General features: G+C 39.1%; 1 pseudogene; it reads right to left on the reverse strand.

Annotated features, from left to right (window-relative positions):
• Positions 1-6351: 6351 nt before the first annotated feature.
• Positions 6352-18191, reverse strand: part of LOC102862162 — a 27272-nt pseudogene continuing 15432 nt past the window's right edge.

The following is an 18191-nucleotide window of genomic DNA, read 5'->3' on the forward strand; positions in this document are numbered from 1 at the left end:
ATGATCTTAACAAATGATGTAGAAAAGGAATTTGACAAAATCCATCTCCCATTACTGATTAAGAGACTTGGAAAAAATGGAATAGAAGGGAATTTCCTTTACATAGTCAAAAGTATATATGCAAAACCATGGGTCAATATCATTCACAATGCAGAAAGACTAAAAGCTTTTTCCTTGAGAACAGGGACCAGACAAGGATGTCCACGGTCACCGCTTCTATTCAATATTGTATTGAAAGGCCTTGCTAGAGCAATCTGACACAAGAATGAAATAAAAGGCATCCAGATTGGCAAAAAGATGGTTAAACTGTCACTGCAAAAGCATTTGACTGTGTGGATCACAACAAATTGTGTCTGACTTTGAGAAGATTGGGAATTTCAGAACACTTGATTGTGTTTATGTGAAACCTATACTTGGACCAGGAGGCAGTCATCAAAACGGACACTGCATGGTGCAAAAGCAGAAAGGATGCATGCCAGAGATGTGTTCTTTCTCCATACCTTTTCAGTCTATATATGGTACAGATCATCTGGGAGGCTGGGCTCATGAGGAGGAATGTGGCATCAGAATTGGAAGAGGATTAATCAACAAACTGCTTATGCAGATGGCATAACACTGCTTGCTGAAACTGGGGAGGACCTAAAGCTCTGGTACAGAAGGTCAAAGACTGCAGCCTTCTATATGGATTGAACCTGAACATCAAGAAAACAAAGATTTTCACCCCTGGGCCAATTGGCAGCATCATTATGGATGGTGAAGAGATTGAGATTGTTAGCAGCTTTAGCTTGCTTAGTTCCACAATCAACATTCTTGGTACCAGCAGTCAGGAAATCAAGAGAGAAATTACATTGGGAAAGTTGGCTGTTAGGGACCTCTCCAGAGTACTAAAGAGCAATAGTGTCAGTCTGGAGACTAAGGTGTACCTGATCTAGGACACACTCTTCATGATAACTTGCTATGCTTCAGACAACTGGACAATGACTAAGGATGATAGAAGAATTGATGCCTTTGAGCTGTGGTGCTGGAGAAGAGTATTGACTATGCCATGGACTGCTAAGAAAATGAACAGGTTTGTCCTGGAGAGGATTAAAACCAGGCTGCTCCTTGGAAGCAAGAATTCTGAAGCTTCTTTTGACATATTTTGGACATGTTGCAAGGAGGGACCAGTCCTTGGAGAGGGATGTCATACTTGGGAGGGTGGAGGGACAGTGAAGGAGAAGAAGACCCTCTATGAGATGGACTGATCCAGTGACTGGGGTAGTAGGGGTAGGTGTGTCAGAGACAGTGAGATTGGCACAGGATAGAGCAGGGTTTAGGGCTGTTGTCATAGGATCACTATGAGTCACAGGGGACTCGAGGGAACATAACAACAACAACAACAACATTCATGGAGAAAAGCACTTCTGAAAAACAAAAAATGAGGTTGGAGGCATAGCACTCCCTGGCCTCAAAACCTCCTTCACAGCAATAGTAACCAAAACAGCATGGTATGGGTACAATAACAGGCACATAATCCAATGGAACAGAATTGAGAACCCAGAAATAGACCCAGCTATCTATGCTCAACTTATATTCAACAAGGAAATAAAACCTATGGAATTGGGAAATGACAACCTTTTCAACAAATGGTGCTAGCAAAACTGGCGTCCCACCTGAAGAAAGCTGAACCAGGATCCACATCTCACACCAAACACAAAAATCAACTCAAGGTGGATCAGAGACCTGGGAATAAAGCCCAAACCCATAAAGTTCATGAGATATATTGGGACCAAGCTTAGAAAGTCTAGTCTGTGGTATAAAGAGGCTATCAAATACAGCCAGAAATGCACAATCTGAAGAGGACAGAGCTGATGAATGGGACCTTCTAAAGACTAATTCTCTGTGTTCATCAAAAACTTTTTCCAAGGTTGAAAAGAAAACCTAGTTATTGGGAACAAGCCTTTGTTAATACCATCTCAGACAAGGGTCTCATAACAAAACTTACAGAATACTCCTGGACCTCTAGAAGATTGATAATCCAATTATAAAATGGGCAAGAGACATGGAAATACTTTTCACAGAGGAGGACATTTGGATAGCCAACAGACACATGAAGAAATGCTCAAAATCACTGGCAATAGGAGAAATGCAAATCAAAACCACAATGAGATACCACCTTATCACAGAAGTTGTGACAAAGTTTAACAGAACAAGCACTTTATAACTGTTGGAGAGCATGTGGCAAGATAGGAATTCTTACGCATTGTTGGTGGAATTGTAAAATGATATAACCACTCTGGAAGGCAGTTTGGCACTTCCTAAAAAAACTAAACATAGAAATTCCATACAACCCAACTATGTGACTGCTTGGAATATACCCTGAGAAAATGAGAATTTAGGCACAAACAGAAACTTGTACACCTTGTTCATAGGAGTGTTATTCAGCATAGCAAGAACATTGAAACAGCCTAAATGGCTAACCACAATCTAATGGGCAGGAGCAATGATTTTGTAAATTACAACCTAACTTAGTAGACACTGGAAAACATTATTATAAGCGAACTAACTCAGTCCCACAAGGACAAATCCTGTATAAAACCATTATTGTAGAAGGTGTACGAGTATCCAATGCATGAAGAGAAGCAGAAAGGTGAGGATGGGGGGAACATAATCATAGGGTTGCACAATTTGATAGGAGGGAGAGATGGGTAAAGGAAAGGGGAAAGGTTCAGTGCAAAAACAACGTATACCAATTTTTTAGTAAAGTAGTATAAAATAAAAATTTCATTTAAAAAGAATGAATCAAGAAAAGTTTTTGACAAGAGGCATTGTAAAAAATGAAATGGAATGCTTGAAGATCTGTATCTTAGGAATTTGTTAGCTTTAGGATGTTCTGGTCACTTAAATAAGGAGCTGTGTTTCTAACCCAAAAGCATACCGTTCAAGTCCAAGTGCTGCACAGGATACAGATGGGCAACCCCCTCAAGTGAGATTTACTGAGTCTGAAACCTGCAGCATCGTCAGTTATGGGTCAGTTCTAACTCAATAGTATATAACAGCAACTGTTAGCTCTATGCACAACCAGGACAGGATAGCACTGGTGAATTGGAAAATTAAGTCCTTGTGTGCATCAATAACTCCTCTCAAAAGGGTGAAAAGAAAACCTACTGACTAGAAAGAAAACATTTGGCAATGTCATCGCAAACAAAGGTCTCATAATGAAAGTTTATAAGGCCCCCACAAGAAAAAGATTTTTAACCTGCTTACAAATAGGGCAAAGGACATGGAAAGACTTTTCACAGAAGACAGGTGAATTTTCAACAGACACATGAATAAATGCTCCAAATCACTGGCAATAAGAGAGGTGCAAATCAAAGCCACAATGAGATAACATCTCACTCCTGTAGCAGTAGCAAAGTTAACAGGACATAAATTAATGAATGTTGGAGAGACTGTGGAGAGATTAGAACTCTCATATACTGTCACTGCAATTGTAAAATGGTATAACCACTCTGGATGGAAGTTTGGCATGTCCTCAAAAAGCTGAACAACTAAAAATAAAGTGGGCATAGATATTCCATATGACCCAACTAGACCACTGCTAGGAATACACCTATCTTCAGGAAATGGCATCATGCTTAGAAATGTGAGCAGGTTAGCAAAAGAGAGGAAGACCCTCAACAAGATGGACTGACCCAGTGATGAAAACAATGAGCTCGAGCATATCAGAGATAGTGAAGATGACACAAGAGAGGGTAAGGTCTGGTCTTTCATTTACAGGGTCTTTATGAGTCATAGGTGACTCAATAGCATGCAACAACAACAATACTGAGTGTAGTCAGTAGAGATCACACTGCTAACCCAAACGCTGCTTCACTCTCGTGGTTCGAATTCCTAAGTCACTCCTAAGGCAGAAAGATGAACAAGATTCCTGTTTAATTTGTGCTTTCACTCTGACAAATTTTATTTTAAAAAATAATTATATCATACCACAATGAGTTTTAGTTTCCCTAAGTAAACCAGAGCTCTTGTGGTCTAGTGGTAAGAAGCTATGCTGCAATTCCAAAGCCACACAGTTCAAATCCACCAGCTGCTTGACAGAAGAAGAGACTAGGAATGGTCAAAAGGCTGGCACAAAATGCCATAAGTTACTTGATGTTGCTATTGTTGTTGTTGTCATTGTTGTTGTTATGTGTCCTTAAGTCACCTCATAGTGACCCAATGCACAATAGCTCTGAAGCCTGCTCTATCCTGAGCCAGTTTCACTGACTCCAACACACCTATCCTCTTTACTCCAGTTTCCATGTCAATCCATCTCATCTGGGTCTTCCCCTCCTGTGCTGTCCCTCCACTCTTTCAAGCATGATGTTCTTCTCAAAGGTCTGGTCCCTCCTGGCTATGTCCCCAAAGTGTGTGAGAGAGATCTTCAAAATCCTTGCCTCCAGGAAGAAACTTGGTTTCACCCTTTCCAAGACAGACCTATTTATTCTCTCGGCAACCTATGGTATGTTCAATACTCTTCTCCAGCACCACAACTCAAAGGTAGAGGTTCTTTGTCTGTCATTAGTAGTCATTGCCCAGCTCTCTGATGCATAGTCAGTAATTGCAAAGACCATGGTCTGGATCATTGGCACCTTCATCTCTAGACTGACGTCACTACTCTTGAGTACTTTGTAGAGGTCCATGACAGCAGATTTTCCCCAGTGCAACTCGTCTTTTGATTTCCTGACTGCAAAGAGTATTGATTGTAGAACTATGTACGCTGAAATTGTTAGCAATCTCTATCTCATCTCCATCTATTACGGTGCTACCAGTTGGATAACTGGTGAGAGTCTTTATCTTCTTGATGTTGAACTTCAATTCCTATTCAAGACTATAGTTCTTGACCTTCCGAAGTAATTACTTCAGAAGTTTGCCTCAGTTTTGGCAAGCAATTTTGTCATTTGCATAAAACAGGTTATTGCTGAGTCTTCCTCTAATCTTGATGCCAAATTACTCTTCAGCCTCCATCATCTGTTCTGCATACAGGTTGAAAGGTATGGAGACCGGATGTATCCTTGACTCCTTTCCTGAGTTTGAAGTGTTTCCTTGCTCTGTTTTGAAGACCGCTTCTTGAACCAAGCATAAGTTTCCCATGAGTGCAATCAGGTGTTCTGGGATTCTCAATTTTCTCAAGATTAGGCATAATTTGTTATGATCTACACACTCAAATTACTTTAAATAGTTAATGAAACTCAGATAAACATTTCTCTTGATTTTTGGCCAAGATCCCTCTGACATTGGCAATAATGTTTCTAGCACTATGGCCTCTTCTAAACCCAGCTTGTATTTCTGGTAGTTCTCTGTCATTTTTTAATAGCCTTCAGCAGGATTTTGCTTGCATGTGATAATAGTGATATTGTTCTATAATTTCCACACTCGGTCAGGTCACTGTTCTTTGGAATTGAAATAACTATGGATCTCTTCTAATCAGTTGGCCAGGTAGCTTTCCTCTAGATTTCTTGGCAACCTGGTGCACATCCTGGGCAGCATCTGCTTGTTGAAATATGTCAATTGGTATTTCATCCCCAATTCATGGTTTTTTGCCTTGGTTTTTGCCAATTCCTTCATAGCAGCTTGAACTTCCTCCTTCATCACCATTGTTTCTTGATTATATTTCATTAATTTCATTAAATTCTTCTGTGTCAGTCAATTCTTTTTGGTACACTGACACTGTATACCTTCTATCTTCTTTTGCTGTTTCCTGGATCATTCAATATTCTGCCCATAGCATCCTTAAGTATTGAAACTTGAGGCTTGAATTTGTTCTTCAGTTTCTTCAGATTAAGAAATGCCGAATGAGTTTGGCCCTTTTGAGTTTCTGACTCCGGCTCTTTGCACCTTTCATTATAATATTTTGCTTTGTCTTCCTGAGCTGCCCTTGGATAGCTTTCTGTTCAGCTCCTTAAGTTATTCCATAAATCTGTATCTTTCAATACCCTTCCAATAATGACAACAAAAATATCTACCATATAGGATAGGGGAGAACTACCTCATTTTGTTTCCAAGGCTGTAAATCTTTACAGGAGAAGTTGACTATGCCTTTCTTCCTCCGTGTGGCTAGTGTACTCAAACTACAGCTCTTCTAGTTAGCAGCTGAGTGTTTTAACCATTATGCAATGTAGGATCTTGTCAATACTGCTAGGTGGCACAAGTGGATTCTGCCTGACTCCTTTTTTTTTCCAAGTATGTATGTATGTATGTATGTATGTATTTAGTTTTACTAGGGCACATGACGTACAGAAATACTGAGGTACAAAATACACATTTCTGCATAAGATTGTAAAAATATTCATTTTGGAACATGACAGTGAACATCATCTTCCAGAATATTCAACTTTTAGCTTGTTTTTTCTTTTGGACCAGTTCAACCAGCAACTTGTATCTAGCAATACAGTCTTCCTTGCTCTTTGATGGGACACATTTGGCTATTTTGTCCCAGCGGTCAGACGATCCCTTTGGATATTGCTGTAATGCTAACTCCAGAAGTTTCTGTTGATTCTGAGTCCAGGGCTCCTCTGCAGCACGAGGTCTCTCTTTTCTCTGGTTCTCCTCATCACTGGATTCATTCTGTTCTGATAAATCAAAGTCCTTCTGCCTCTTTGCTCTGGCCTTCTCCTCTGGCTCCACCCTTGTTACTGTCTCCAGAGGTTTGGCTACCTTCCACCTCCGAGGCCAGGTTTCAGCAGTCTCAGCCTCATTCTGCTCTTCTGCACCCTCTTCCTGCTGCTCTTCCTCTACTCTTCCCTCTGCATCTTCTCTCCGGGTGATGATGTCATCTGGCAAAGTAGTAGGGGTCTTAATGGGCTTGGAATTCTGAGCTCTTGACTTGAGTTCAACCAATCTAACCATTCCTGGGGAACAGGTAACAGAGTCCTTCAGTTGCTTAGTTTTAGTTGTTACATCTGTCACTGATCGACCCAATTCATGGGCAATCTTTTCCCATCGACCTGGAGTCCCTCCTGGGAACTTAACCATACTTCTTGTCAGTTGGCTGAGATCCTCCTCTGTCCACTCAGGTACCTGTTTTTTCTGTGTTCTGCTCCTGTTTTCCAGCCAATCATCCATTTGTTCTTCAATTTCTTCTACAGATGTTCCATGATCATAAGATTCAATATATGTACTCTCTAAAGGTTTTGGTATTTTTACTTTCACTTTCTTCTGTTTCTGAAGTGTTTCAAGTTCAGCTCTAGTCAGCGCATCTTCCTTTTCCTTCAATTTTGTTTCTTTATATTTAGCATAAAACTGCCCAGCATCTTGGATTAGATGAGGCAATGCTTTTAGTGTAAGACAGAACCAAAGTCCTAGTTTATATGGCAGCCAGTCATGCCATTATGGTTTTGTCAGCAATCTTTCATTTTTTTCTGCAGCACTGAGTTTCGACGTTTCCACATTCTTGCTGCCTGTCTCTTTTTTCTTTTCTCTCTTTTTTTCTACTAAGTATCTCATCTAGTTGTCTTTCCAAGTAGATTGACCAAACCACTGCATAATGACCCACGGTGAGAATAATGAACAAGAGTAATGCCAGTTCAGCATTGCTCATTTTTCTCACCTGCCTATAGTAGAATACAGGCTGTCGCCAATCTGGAAGTCCATTGATCAGGATATCATCGTACCTGTAATGATTTGTATTTTCTCTGTACTTTGAATAACATTCAGGGTACCTATATAAAAGTTTATGTCAGAACAAAGATGAGCTACTGTTCCCAAAACAAGCAAGTTAACTCAAGAGTTTAGAAAAAGCTAGTATTCTAGCTTTCCTTATACTAACCATGAAAATATGCATGACTTATGAGAGTAGGAAGAGGTTTAAAAGTTTATTAATAATTACACTCCTAGGAGGTAACCACTTGAAATCAAAACATATATTCACACAAATAATTATATGTGAATATTCAAATCACCATCATCAAAAAGTAAGAGCAACTCAAATATCCATCTCTGCCTGACTCTTAATCTAAAAGTTGCAATGGTAGCACAGAAGAAAAGTCTTGGTGATCTGCTTCTATTAAGATTATAGCCAGGAAACCTCAATGGAGCAGGTCTGTTTTGTAACACATGGAGTCGCCATGAATCTCAGTTGACTAAAAGCAAATAACAGTAACACCAACTATACTATACAGTCCTATACTGAGTGAGGCGTGTTCTAAACTATTATCCAGTGCATGAGCCTTTCCTCTTTGTTTTCATGTGAATGCCTTTAAATACAGTAAAAGCATAGCAAATGCTGACAGTTTATCAAAGGTGGCCTTACTCTATAGACAAGAATCAAGTCAAAGTTTTCCTGTGAGCTTCACCAAAACTTACTGAAGACATAAATATTATATTTCCTAAAGACTGGAATGATTTCCTCTATTTCTACAATAAAAAGGATAAAACCATACCTTTTATTATAATTTGGATTGTTGCTTATTTTTGTTTCTATAAGTAAACCAGAGAGCTCAGCAAATATTGATGAAACAATGTAGATTTATTTTCTTCCTTCACTCTTTTAAAAATTTCACTGAACTTCCTGCCCTCAAGGTTCCTGATTACTATTGGTAAATGCTTTTGGAAACCATAAGAATTTTAGCTTCAACTTATAAAATACTTTACAACATGGATGAGTCTGGGAGACATAATGCAGCCTAAAATATCTCAGTTATAAAAGGACAAATATTGCCAAAGATCACTGTTGCAAAAAAAAAAAAAAAAAGGATGGGTAATGGGACAGGAGGGAGCTCTGCTGGCCTAGTGATAAGAAGCTAAGCTCCCCACCCAAAGACATGCATTTCAAATCCTCCACTGGAGAAGGATGGGCAATCTCCTCCCTTGTGATTTACTGCTTCTAAAAAGCCTCTAGGCTTCTCCTTGGAGACAAGGATTCTGACTTCATCTGGCATGCTTTGGACATGTTGCAAGATGGGATCAGTCCTTGGAGAGGATGTCATGCTTGGGACGGTGGAGGGACAGTGCAAGAGAGGAAGATCCCCGATGAGATGGATTGATTCAGTGACTGGGGAAATGGGGGTAGGTGTGTCAGAGACAATAAGATAGGAAAGGGATGGAGCAGGGTTTAGGGCTGTTGTACAGAGGGTCGCTATAAGTCACAGGTGACTTGAGGGCATATAGCAACAATAACAACAAACAAAAAGCCACCAGAGGGTCAGCTATGGGTTGGTTCCAACCCAAGGGTATGGGACAACAACATTGAGAGGAGGGAAGTAGTGCAGGAAAAGAATGGATAGATAATGGACACTTCACTGAAGCAGCTGAGTGGAAGGACAAGAAAGAAATGGATGATTAAATATTTTATGTATGACATGTAACAATCTGGAACAGAACAAGCATTACAAAGTAAATTAGGGGAGGGGAGGAAGAAAAACGTGCATCAATGAGCAAATGAAAACCCAATCTCTTTGTAAACACCCTCTAAAATCACGGTTTAACAGAAAGAAGGGGAAATGAATTCGCTTAAGGAAATATGAAGTTTATTCTCCACTTAATTCTGAAGAATCCCTAAGTGTTACTTTAACATACGTGGCGGTAACTAAACAGCTGAGTTTGACATAGAGTGGCCTCAAAAGCTTGGCAATATGTTTATGACAAATTCCCCTACGGAGCATAGTTCTACTCACACCCACCAGGCCACCAGCATTTGGAAATAACTCAGCAGCAACTGGCTTTTGTTTTTATCTTGGAAACGAACTTTAATTTAAGAGAAATTTAGGTCGAGCTTGTTAGGCTAGGTCTCTGAATTAGTAAATCTCAGAAAAAGAAAAGTATTTTTAAAAATTGTATAAAACAAAAACGTTCAGTAATATCAGGTAAAAAAAGTTTACTGACTTCATAGCATGACTCCCAGAGAGCCTCTTGCTCTCATTCCCACTGAACTGAAACCAACTCACAGGTGATCCACAATCAGTTTTCCAAGGCTATATAGATCATATGGGAGGAGCTTATCCATCTTTCTTCATAAGAGCTGCTTTGTGAATTCTATCCACCAGGCTGTTCTGATTGAGTCTGAACTACAATCCTGTGGACTAACAGTCAACCAATCATTTGTCTTACCTAAAGAAATTGTTAAGAGAAGAAAACAAAGCAAAACAAAAATGTATTGCTGTTGAACTAAACTCATAGCTAGCTGACCCTCCAGCAAGTTTTCAAAGGCTGTAAATTGCACAGAAGGAATTCATCTTTTTTGCTCAGAGCAGCTAGTGAATTTGAATCCACTGTATCTTTATTGGCCATGCAACTCCTTACCAAATAGGCCACCAAAGCTCCCTAAGAGAAGAAAGTCAAGGTTAAAACAGCCTAACAGAAGAGTTGGAAAGACAGTGCCAATTTAGAACTCTCAGATTGTGCTCAGCCTCAACTTTGCACACAAGCACTGACATTTTAGAGAAGAAATGTGTTCAGCAAAAACAAGGAATAAAAATATACAAGTAGAACTGATTCTTCAGTCCCTGTGTGAAGTTTGTTGCTGAATTGCAGACACTGGAGGAAGCAGGAGCAGAGGACAAGATGGGCATCAAATCTTCACTATAATCTGTAGCCAGAAGCCTTTCTAAATTACTGAGGAATAATGAGGCCAGTTTGAGAACTAAAGTGTACCTGATTCAGGCCTTTTTCAGTGACATGCTATGCATCTGAGAGCTGGACAATGACTAAGGATGACAGAAGAAGAATGGATGCCTTTGAATTGTGGTGTTGCAGAAGAATGCTGTCTTGAAGAAGGTACAGCCAGAGTGCTCCTTTGAGGCAAAGATAATGAAGCGTCTTTGTCTAATATACTTTAGTCATGCTGCCAAGAGAGATTATTCCTCAGCAAGGGACATCATAGCTGACAAGGTGGAAGGGTAGTGAAAGAGGAATACCCTTGAGCAGGTGAACTGACGTGGTGACCGCAGCTATGAGCTTGAGCCAGCGATTGTGAAGGTGGCACAGGATATGGCAGGCAGGCTAGGGTTGTGCATAAGGATGCTATGAGTTGTACTTGACTCAATGATACCTCATAACAACTCCACAACAAATGAGGTCACCACAATTTGAAATTGACTCAATGATAACTTGTATGATTTTTTTGGTATGGAAAAGCATGGCCTGGCCTAAAAAAAAAAAAAAATTCTTTGTTTCGAAATGTTGAGTAGCTTTAATGATTTATAATAATTTAAGAAAAATAGTTCTTAATAAAGAATAACTAAAATCACATATTTATCCAATATTGTTGTGGTTGGGTGCCGTGAATTTGAATATAGGTCAACACAGCAACCTTATGACCCTAAGAAAAATGGACCAAAGTCTTGCCCTATCCTGCACCGTTGTCAGGATCTCTGGTACATCCAATACAATAGCATGATTACCAGGTAATTGTCATTGTTAGGTGTCTTTGAGTCTACTATAACTCAGAGTGACCCTGTGAACAATGGATCGGGACTCTACCCTGTCCTGTGACACCTTCGCCATCTCTGACATGCTCAAGTCTACCATGACTGTCATTACGTTAACCCATCTTGCTGAGGGTATTTCCTTCCTTCACTGACTCTCCAAGAATTATGTCCTTTTTCAAGGACTGTCCCCTCCTAAAAACATACTCCAAATGAAGTTTCATCCTTTTCCTCCAGGGAGCACCCTGGCTGCACCTTTTCCAAGATATACATTTTTGTCCTTTTGGTAAGTATATGTGATAATCAGCACTCTTAATACCATACTCAAAAGTATCCATTCTTCTGTAATCTTTATCACTGCCATGGACTCAGTTCTGATTCATAGTGATGTTACAGAATAGAATAGAACTTTTACAGGGTTTCTGAGGCCATCAATTTTCATGGAAGTGTCTTTTCTTTCTCCCACAGGGCAGCTTGTGGTTTGAACTGCTGACCTTTCAGTTAACAAGTGAGCAGTTACCAACTAAGCAACGAGGGTTCCTTTGTAAAATAGCAATGAGACTGAATTGTAGAAAGTAATTAACAGTACAAATCGTGAAAACAATAAAGTATGATAAACTCCTTAATGAAAATGGAAAATGACACAATACATTAATTGTATTCAGAATAGAAGGAAAATATAAAAATACATATGAATATTACATGAGCAAGCAATTCGACTATGGGAATAACATGTGGCATCAACTTCCTAAACAACATGACTCCAGAAACTCTTAAATGTTGATGGTTGTAGAAGGGCTTCAGGCCTTTTGTTCATAGGGTCGCTATGAGTTTGATTCAAAGGCAATCAATAACAACAATAACCTGCACTGCCAACCTGTGGCATGCATTTTCAAATCCACCAGCTGTTTTGCGGAAGAAAGACATCTCCTCCCCTGCAATGTACTGCCTCCGAAAACCCACTGGAGGGTGAACAAGAGGTTGGTTCTGACTCAGTGGTACATTACAACAATATCCTGATAATGATGATCAAGGTGAAAATAAGTTGGAAGAAAAAGAAGTTGCCCTCTTGCTCCATAACAGCAGGACTGCACACATGAGTGATTTTATCTCAACCTCACTTCTCAGTCTAATCTTATTATTGGAAAATGTATGTACAGTTTCTTTTCACTTAGATTTATAATCAGCACTTTCGGAAGCAGTACTCAAGAAATCGAAAGCCGTGTTTCATTGGTCCAATCTTCTGTCAAGGACATCTTGATGAAACTTTAATATCCCATATGTGGGCTAGTGTCTGAAAAAGGACCCCATGCTTAGAAAGGAAGACCCTCAATGAGGGTCTGACAAAGTATGTCTACGACAATGGACTCAGACACAACGGAGATTGTGGGGATGATACAGGATTGGGCAAGATTGTAAGGACGGCACAGAACTGGGCAAAGTTTCTATTGGCTGCCCATAGGTTTACTCCTAGTCGTAGTGGATTTGATGGCACTGAACAAAAGAAAGATATAAACACACAGGTATTTTTCAAGCATATTCTCCTCCTTCAGTTCATTGATTTATCTTTTTTTATTCAGCAAAGAAACTTTCATTGAGTACTTACTATATTGTTCTTAATTGTTGTTGCTGTCATGTGCTGTTGAGTCGCCTGCGACTCATAGTGACCCTATGTACAACAGCTCTAAACTCTGCTCTGTCCTGTGCCAATTTCACTGTCTCCGACACACTCATCCCGATTGCCCCAGTCACCGAATCAATCCATCTCTCAGAGGGCCTTCCCCTCCTGCGCCGTCCCTCCACCCTCCCAAGCATGATGTCTTTCTCCAAGGACTGATCACATGACCAAAGTATGTCAGATGAAGTCTCAGAATCCTTGCCTCTTAATATAGGAATGAAAATTACACAAAGTACTATACCTGCTCTAAGGTTTTCATACACAATGTGAGTAGATGAATCACAGACAAGAACTCTGTATATCTTTCCTAGGGAATGCTAGGATTTAATATCTACTCTGCAGCTCTGTGGACAAGGTTCTTATCCACCCTTGGTCTGAAGTTTTTGATCTCTGTAATTAAGAGGCTTATCTTTAAGGCTTCTTCCACTTCTAAACATTCTAATTATGCACAAACACAGAGAAAGACACACATATTTCTTCTGCACACAGCACATAGCATGCACAGGAGTTGCTCAGTTTGAAGAAAACTAGAGTTTTTTTCTGTAAAAAATACAGTGTGTGTGCAGTTTTATTTAGAGGAAAATTGTAATTGTTTTATTTATTAATTCCTTGTTTTAATTCCCTGTAATTAAAAAAAATCATTAAAAACAGTACGTCATCTGTTCTAGACACAGGTATAACTAAAATTTCTTAAATACTTTTATTAGTTTTTCTAATATTTTCTATGCCTTTCTAGGCTTACATTTTTAGCTACATCATTGAGGTATTTATGGCTAATTTAAATAAAGGCAATATGACCTCACATTTCACTCAGAGTCTTATTATTTAAAGTTTAATAATACTGGAAGGCAATCAATGCTCATGGTTTGGATCATTTCTTCCTTCTCTTTAAAAAAGGTAATTTATTACTTTTTAAAGATATGATAATACTACCTTTGTCTTTTAAGAAAATTCCCAGGCAATCCTTCTTTATCCAAACAAATCCTGAGGGGGGCCAGAAACATTGCAAATTATCAGCAAGGGGCCAGTTAGGAAATATTTTCCAATCTTGTAGTAACTTAGCAAAATCAATGAAACTCCAAATGAAAACTTCCACCTGTGGTAATAACCATTCCAGACAGGAGTTCAGGCAGCAGCCAATGTTTGTAAAAAGAAATGGTCATTTATTCTTCACTGAACCACCTGTGTCTGTCAGTCTGTCATATGATGGCAGCCTGTGTGTTTCTACAATGTTGGAAGCTATCCCACTGATATTTTTAATATTAGTAAGGTTATCTATGGCAGACAGGTTTCATTAGAACTTCTAGACTAAAACAAACAAGGAAGAAAATCTGTCATATACACATTTTTCCCCTTTTTCCCTTCCCTCAACTCTCCAAATTGTAATCCCCCTTACCCATCCCCATCTCTCTGCTCCCACCCCCCTTGAACTCCCATGTATGTTTTGTTAATTATCCCTCTATTTTTACAATAATATCATTATGCAGTATTTGTCCTTATAAGATTGAGCTAGTTCTGCATATACAGTTTTGAAAAATCACCAAAGAAATCTGATGTATCATGATAGAAAAACGGTAGAAGATGAGTCCCTACATTGCAAGGTAATAAAAAACCCAGTACTACAATAGTAGTTTGAACAAAGTAGTGATTATGAAGACGGCACAGGACCAGGTAACATTTCATTCTCTAGCACCTGGGATCACTGATCCCATGGCAACTAACAATAACCCTCATGGGTTTCAGGACTTAGTTTTCACATGTGATCACTTATCTGCATTTTGTTTATATAGATCATACAGAAAACAATGAAAAAAATTTACTTTCAAGTGCATTAGAAAAATATCCTTATTATTGAATAAGGTAAATTCTGTTGCTTTACAATATTGATATATCTGGATGACAACAAAACAATACACTACATCAGGCTCCCAGGGCTGTAAATCTTTATGAGAAGAGACTATCTCTCTCATATACAGTGTCTCATAGATTTCAATTTAGTTAGTACTTCAACATGTAACATACCCCAACACTACTTATCTGGATAGATGAGACTATATCATCAGGCTCGAGGTCCATACACTTCTTACTGGCAAGTTCTAAAACCCTCTAATCCCTGGCTTTCCCAGTCTATTCTGCCCCTCTCTCTCATTCCTTCCTCACACAAAATCCATCATCGTTTAAATTTCTTTATCAAAGATCTTTAAAACAAAAATAGTTGTCACTAAATAGTACTTACTCAACTATAAAAAAAAAACAAAACCAACAACAAAAACCACCTCATTATTTTTGAGTCAGAATCTACTCATAGCTTACCCTCCAGGAAGTTTTCTGAGGTTGTAAAATTCACTTGAGGAAACTGTCCATCTTTCTCCCTCAAAGCCATTGGTGGTTTCAAACTGCCAAGAGTCACTTTTGGATTAGCACTGCAACTCTTTGTGGACTATACCACAAACATATATATATATATATATATATATGTATGTATTTACATTCTAATGATGACATATCTTTGCTTAGAACAAACCTTGATAAAAATATGTACAAGAGAAACCACTGAGGTCATGCATAGTTGATAGGGAGGTGGGAGCTCTAAAGAAAACTAAGATTTTAGTGAGGTGAAGAAACTAGAAAGAGAGAAAGGAGGAAACAAGGGCCAATTGAGTAGTGGGTTTGAATACTTTGAAATTTGAGGACTTATTATGTTTTTTGAAACTATTCTACAGGTACGCTATAACAACCAGGTCCCTATTTCCCTAGACACTGGATGGGGGGAAAAAAATCTTGTCTAAGTACAGAGGAAAGACTCAATCTTTTATTCAAATCTAAGGAACACCTGCAGGATGCTGAGTGTTTGGGTAAAGACTGCTTCAAAGTTTCCTGACCTTCATGATTTGATTGTTATGACAGTTATGCAAGAGTCTTCTTGCTCCTCACCCTGGACCAGCAGAGAAGGAGTAAGCTTCTCTTCTTCTTAATATAACACAGTGTATTCCTCAAGCTCAGTGTTCTTCACTTATAATGCAACCCACTGCTCACGCAGCAGTCTTCAAGATATTTGAGAGGGGCAAGGAGAATCCACTGAAATATGCTGATGCTTCTTGCTGTGTTGTGAATAATATCTTCCCTGTCTGTGACTCAGGAATCTCAGTACCCATAAAACAGGAACAAGCTGACATATTAGCTTGTAAGTAGGTAAAAAATCAAATACCAGACCCAATAGAGCAGAAAACAAAAATTCAACAGAAGGAGGAAGCTGGGGTTGAATGACTATGAGAAAGAATATCTCCTGGGAGTTTGGGGAAATCTCCGGGTGGGCATTCTATTTTCTCGCAAGAGTGAAGCAGGGATTTGAAGAAATCTCACCACAATTTTAAAGAAACTAAGTAACCTGAGCTGACGTAAGGGTAATAATTCTCTGTTTCCCCATGTATAACCAGTTTTTAATAGTGTATACATATATATATTTCATGTTTACTCTAAGTTCATGTTAAAAATGCAAACATAACTTTCATGGTCAGAGGAAAATCCCTTAAATATATCATTAAAACTATAGAGGTAATTAGAATATAGCAGAAAATTTCAATTTACAATCTAAAATGATTCAATGAAAATATTCAAGCACATCAATAAGACAAGCAGAAGTATACACTAATTCTAGGTCTATTATTTAGGTTTTACACATAAAAAGCTTTTTTTGTTGTTGTTTTCTAAAGAAATTGCATCAAGTTCTTAAGCAATACCCAGTGAGTTCAAAGCCCTTTCACAAACTCAATCTTGTGGCTACAAACAATTCCAAAACTCCATTATTACTGCTTCTTAAATCCATTTATTATGACTAGTGCCTTCTAAGAACTCAAAAGAATCTCTTTAAGGATACTTGGGGATCCATCTGCTATCCTGTCTCCCAACAGCTGAGAGAGACACTGAAAAACAGCACAAAGAATACTGGCCCAAACTTACTGAGAGATCTCTCAAGGATAACATCACAGGAATTCATTCTATTTTTCTACTTTCTTATTATTTCCCTTCTATAGGAAAGGAGAAAATCACCTCTCCTTCACTAAGAAGCATTCTTCTGCAGCCAGCAAGTCTGTTGACTCTTGCTCAGTGGCAAAATATGCCTCCCATACCTTGAAGCAATGTCTGGTAAAAATAGAAAGTTAAACTAGTATGTTTCCATTATATTTATTAATGAAACACCGTGATGGTGCACTGCACTATATGTTGGGCTGCTAATGGAAAGATCAGCCCTTCAAATCTACCACTGGTTTTGCAGAAGAAAGATGAGGTAATTTTCTCTCATAAAAATGTATGGCCTCAGAAATACAATAAAGTGTTCTATTGAATCAGAGAGCTGGACAATGAATAAGGATGACAGAACAATTGATGCCTTTGAGCTGTGGTGCTGGAGAAGAGTTTTGAACACACTATAGACCTCTAGGAGAGCAAATAGATCTGCCTTGGAGAGGTTGAATCCAAGTTTCTCCTTGGAGGTGAGAATTTTGAAGCTTCAGCTCACATACTTTCGGGACGTGGCCAGAAGGGACTGTCCTTAGAGAAGGAAATCATCCTTCTTGGAAGGGTGGAGGGATAGCATGGGACAGGAAACTCTGGATGAGATGGCTTGAACCAGTAACTGGGGTTATGGGGGTAGGTGTGTCAGAGACAGTGAGACTGGCTCAGGACAGGGCAGGCTTCAGATCTGTTGTACATAGGGTCGCTATGGGTTGCAGGCAACTTGATGGTATATAACAGCAATAATGAGTCAGGAGCAACCCAGTAGCTTTAGGGCCAATCCAATGACAGTATCTCTTTTCATAGGTCAGGTCACACAAGTTTTCATTTGAGAGCTTTCTGAACTCTTCTAGCCCGCATACATCCTTCTTTTATCCCCTTTGTTATGATTTGCATCACACCTGAAAATGCTGTCTTTGTATGGATGTTTGTCATGTAAGTTGCATCATCCTCTTCTGCTATCTCTCTGACCTCAGCATCTATCTTTTCTCTAGTATTTGCTTCCTCTGAATGGGATGGTCTTCCAAAAGAGCTGTGTGCTCACTCAAACCTCTCTCCAACATCTGCTCAACTGTTAACTTAAGAAGAATACCTTCAACATCTATGATGAGCAC

The sequence above is a fragment of the Elephantulus edwardii genome, unplaced genomic scaffold, assembly GCF_000299155.1.
Source record: "Elephantulus edwardii isolate Elephantulus edwardi_28Jun2011 unplaced genomic scaffold, EleEdw1.0 scaffold00079, whole genome shotgun sequence".
NCBI classification, from domain to species: Eukaryota; Metazoa; Chordata; class Mammalia; order Macroscelidea; family Macroscelididae; genus Elephantulus; species Elephantulus edwardii.